Source organism: Alligator sinensis, unplaced genomic scaffold (genome assembly GCF_000455745.1).
Source record: "Alligator sinensis unplaced genomic scaffold, ASM45574v1 scaffold374_1, whole genome shotgun sequence".
NCBI lineage: Eukaryota > Metazoa > Chordata > Crocodylia > Alligatoridae > Alligator > Alligator sinensis.
In genome coordinates this window covers 860,628-865,665 of record NW_005842383.1, presented here as the reverse complement: position 1 = coordinate 865,665, position 5,038 = coordinate 860,628, and the positions used below count along the sequence as shown (strand labels likewise).

Here is a 5,038-nt window from a genome sequence, read left to right as displayed (position 1 = left end):
GCTGGGGGGGGGCCGGGGGGGGGGGGGGGGGATGTGCCTCCTTGGATCTGTGTGCAGGGCGAGGGTGGGTGGCGCCAGGCTCTTCCCAGCGCCGGGGTATAAACCAGGATGCATTTGGGGTAGGTGAGGTTGGGTGGGCCGTGGCAGTGCTGGGAGGGGGGGGCTACATCCACCCCAAAATTTGCCACCAAACCCACCTGCCCAGAGCCACCCTTGCCCGCCCCAAATGCAGCCCCAGCCCAACCCCACACCGGGAAGAGCCTGGCACCTCCCCTGGCCCCAGCCCACAACGGCAGTCCATCCTTGCCCCATGCACAGAACTAGGGGGCACATGCCCCCCCTTGGGGGGGCTGTGATTACAATGAAACACCACTACACACACGAGCTTCCCCCCCCCCCCCAACACACACACACACACACACACCCCCAGGACGAGCTGCTCACAACTGTCCTATGCCTTGCCCCAGCTGGGCAGCACCTGCCCCCACCCCACTCCCTCCCTCACTGTGGGGACCTCAACCTGCACCCCCACCCCACGCTCCTTCCCTGCAACAGACTTACAAGTCAGATGCCACTCTCCAAGCCATATCAGCAATTGGATCAGTATTGGCCAATATGGCTCGTTAATAACTGGCCATCGGTATTGGCCCAATAAAAATCTCTTGGTGCACCCCTAATAGCAAATGACTTCTTCACAAAATAAGGTAACCATTTCAGGAAACTAATGTATTTAACAAATACAGCTGTAACTGGGTAGACAAATGCCACAGCTATTGTGTACTCTTTAACAGCTCCCACAGAATGGGGTAATAAAAGCTCTTTATTAAGATAGAGCGAAATGGGTGGACAGCAAGTTATTTTTGTCAGTGTCAAGGGAGCTTTACAACGGACAAAAGCGAGGGGAGAGAAGAGAAAAATCTCCTCCCTATCAGCAGACAAAAATAATTTTTTTTTTTTCAGTTTGAGGCTGAAACTAACACATACAAGTTAGTTCCAAACAATCTTGTAGGAATCCCTCCTGCCCCTGACACAGCAGCTAAGGTTGCCCTTAGGGCCTTACCCTTAGGGCCTTGTTTGCCCAGGTTTCTGCCTGTGACTATTGAAGATTATCAAATGCTGTTCTAGCTAGTTGAAATGAGAGATAGGCTTTATAGCAGGTAGGGAATGCAATTTCCTAAGTTAAACTCTGAACACGACACAGGGGCAAACACCTGTGAAATGAACCATGATAGCACAGTAATAACTAAACTAAACTGTTTAGGAGGCCCTCTGGCAACATTTTACTTAGCACTGAATGAGGGCACCTCCTGCAGCGCACTGCCCCCTAAATCCTTTCTGAGGCATTTATTGAGTGTTACGTAAGAAGAAAAGAAAACTACCAAATTCACCAGAATCAACTGCTGCAGTACCTTTGGTTTTCCTCTAAGATAGTGGTTCTCAACTTTTGTAGCTTCCTGCAACTCCTCCATGGCACATAACTTTTCAGAGTTTAGTGGCATCCTGGGTGAGAATGACTGCTCTAATATCTCTGATCCAATGACTGATGGGATGCATGTATTTGCATGTCTAAAGATTGAGTCAAGAATGCTCAGGCTCACTCAGGAATGGGATTTGAGGTCTCCAAGGAAACTAACGTTTCATGAGTTAATACTGATGCTCTGGAAGACATTGCTTTCCCTGCAGAGACCACTACTGAATAGATGCCTGCATTTTTGAGATACAATGATATCTGAAAGAGTAGAGTCTGAAAAAAAGTGGTTCCACCAAATGGTAGCACCAGCAGTAACTAGACACTAACAGTTATAGTTAAGGTGACCCTAATTATTTTAGGGAAATCTGGAGGGGTAGCACATACATATGTACGTGTGCACAGGCACACGTGTGTGTGTGTGTGTGTGTGTGTGTGTGCACGCACACATATGCACACTTATGCTGGGGAAGCGCGTGGCAGCGAATGGAGCCAAAGCAAGCGTTGGGAATGCGGTGCCTTTATCACTGGAGCTGCGGCCTGGGACATGTGGTGGTGATTTTGTCACCAGGACTGTGGGCCAGGGCCTAGGCCTGGAGGCAGGGTGCCAGCCAGGCTGGGGGCGCTGTGTGGGTTGACTCAATAGCTCTGGCCCCATCCTGGCACCAGCAGCTCCATCCTAGCTGTGTGCCCCCAGGCTAGGCAGGCACTGCCAGCCTTGGCCTCACACTCTACTCCCTGGTTAGGGCAGGGCAGGGCTTGGCTGAGCTGGGCTCTCCATGTGGCTGGCACAACCTAAAGTGCAGCCCCAGCAACAAAGGCACCAGGCTCCCAGTGTGTCCCGACAGGTACTCCAGCCCTGCCCCCCCCCCCCCCCCCCCCCCCCCCCCCCAAACCCTGCAGCTCCCAGGTTTCCACCAAACTGGAACCTTTGATTAAATTTTCTTCAACGGCTAAAGCACTGAGAGAGCCTGTAAAAATCTGGGATGTATGGTCACCCTAGTAGTAATACTTGTTACAGTAATAGCTGTTAACATGGGTTAAAATAAAATTGAAATGTACCCTATTTACTCAAATATAAGACAAGGTTTTTCATCTTGCATTTGCATACAAGGAAACCTCATTAAATATATAGCCAATCCCTAAACTGCTGCCAAAAAGCAGCATGTGCTCAGTAATGGAAACCAGGTATGAAGTTGATTAAATGCATCCAACACTGAGCATGACTATAAAGTACATGGCCCATATGGGACAAATGTGCTGATGGCAACCTACCAAGAAGATAGATTAGTACAACCCATCTGAATAAGACATATAGTAGTGCCCATTAAGCACAGTCCCCCAAAGTCCCAACTCTTTTTTCAAAGTCATGATGAGCCACTACATAGCATATGTTTTGACTTCCTCTTTACTCCCACAGCTGAGATGCCCCTTTCTTTCCAATGATTTCCATTTCTTCACCAGACTTAAATGTCTGAAAGACATCACTAAACAGAACCCTAAACAGTTTACCCAGAATCCTTCTTTTGCCCTCTTTCAGCTTGTTGCATGTGATTAGTATAGCCCTGCCTTCCCTGAGGGACCAAGTTGCCCTATGCCTCATCTGCATATGAACTTTTGGAGGATCCCAGGGCTCATGACAAGAACACCCAGTTTCAGTCAGTTGGAGGACTAATTAGCACATGGATCCTTTTGTCGGGAGTATCTAAACAGCGCTGAGCTGAGAGGTCACCACAGCTTGAAATACTGTTGACTCTGGTGAGGCCACGCCCAATGAGCTATATAGTAAATCATGAGCCTTTTGGCTTTGGACTAATATCGGATAGTTTGTACTAAGTAGGTGCTAAAGTGCTATTTTAAAAGTGTTTATGGAGTACTTGTGCTAAAACTTGCAGCAGTTTAAAAAAAAAGTAAAAATTTTCTGGGTGAAACAAGTCTATGGGTACTATATGCAAATTGCTACAGCTATATTTATTTTAAGGTCAGTGTTTTCAAATGTACCCTTCACTATGTGTTTAAGAAGAGCAGGCTCTGGCAGTGTGAGGGTGGGGGGGGCAACAAATGGGCTTCAGGGGGCAAAAGTTGGGGAGGGGGCAGAGGTCAAAAAGTGTCCCTGACACCCCAGATTTACTTTCCATCATGTAGCCATGGAAGGGGAACAAATTCAAGGCCAACCTCCAATAATTAATTTTATACCTTGAAAATTGTATTGAATTTATACATTTTCCATATATAGAATCTGGTTGGGGGGGGGGGTCGCATTATATGCAAGTAAATACCATATTTAAATGATGAGGGAAGATATTTACATGTCCATTTGCCCTAGGATACATGTATGCAACAGAAGGTAAAAGAAAGCTAACCCAAGTATTTCTATATTTGTATGCTTCTAGCTAGCATTAAGCAATTAAGACATGCTTAACACACTCTCAGGGAAGCACATTACCATTCCATGTTGGCATCAGTTGCCTCCAGAATGATGGCAACAACAACCAGATGAAATGACTAGTATTTTTCTCCGAGCTGTGTACCACCGTCACATCGTATAACAGCTTACTACTGCTGGAACTTAGCTCAAAAACATCACATTATGCCTGTTTGTTCCTGACTCCCAAAGACCATTTCCCTACTTTACACTTACTGATAGTTTTCATTAAAATACAGGTTGATAGCAAACACTGTTATATTTAGATGGACTGGGAAAAATGAATTCTGAAGTAACTGAGGTACCTCAGAATTTTGAATTCTGAGGTAACTGAATAGGTCTGAGGTGTTCAAGTATGTTTACCTTTCAGAAACACATCACAAGGCATTTTTCCCTATTTATGTACAGGTGAAGTTAGTTTCTTGGGAACGGTCCTGCTTTGAGTAGCGGGGTGGACTAGATGACCTCCTGAGGTCCCTTCCAACCCTAAATTTCTATTATCCTCCTCCTCCCCCCCGACCCCGCATTAAAATTCATCATTATATTCAACCAATATCATAGGTTTGAATTTCCTCATTTTGAGTTTTCAACAGTTAACAAAAAGCAGCAACTAAAGGCACGTTGCTAGATGTGTCAGTGTAGAGGAAATAACATTTTGGAATCTTTAAATATATACTCCTGTAAACACTGAGAGAGAGAAAGGAAACTAATAATTAAGTTTAGGAATGTGGAATAATAGCTTGTTTCTGAAGAGAAGCTCACTTGATTGCACACTCAAATGTGACTGCCCTGCCCTAGCCTAAATTGAACATGCATGACATACTGTTGGTCATCTTGCTTTCATAGATTTCAGTCCCTGGCTAAATGGACCAATTTAAATAAAAACCTTCAGTAACTGACTTCTACGATTTTACCAGGCTGCTAAAACTAATGAAACTGACAATCTATGAAACTGATACAGTATAACCTCATAAATCTGGATATAAAAAAATCCGGCGCCTTTTAAGCTTCCCCCTCCGCTCCCCTGGACACGGAGGGGGACACTTGCACGCAACAGCTGCTGCTGCCATCTGCCACCCCAAGCCTCTGCTCCGCAAGCAGCCGCTCTCCAGGACTGGCTGGCCCTTCTTCCCGCCCCCCTGGGC

At 46.2% G+C, this 5,038-nt stretch overlaps 1 protein-coding gene across 1 annotated transcript in view; it reads right to left on the bottom strand.

Moving 5' to 3' along the window:
- LOC102377904 (mitochondrial import inner membrane translocase subunit Tim23) overlaps positions 1 to 5,038 on the bottom strand; it is a 36,856-nt gene that overhangs the window by 14,966 nt on the left and 16,852 nt on the right. The gene's annotated exons all lie outside the window — the stretch shown is intronic.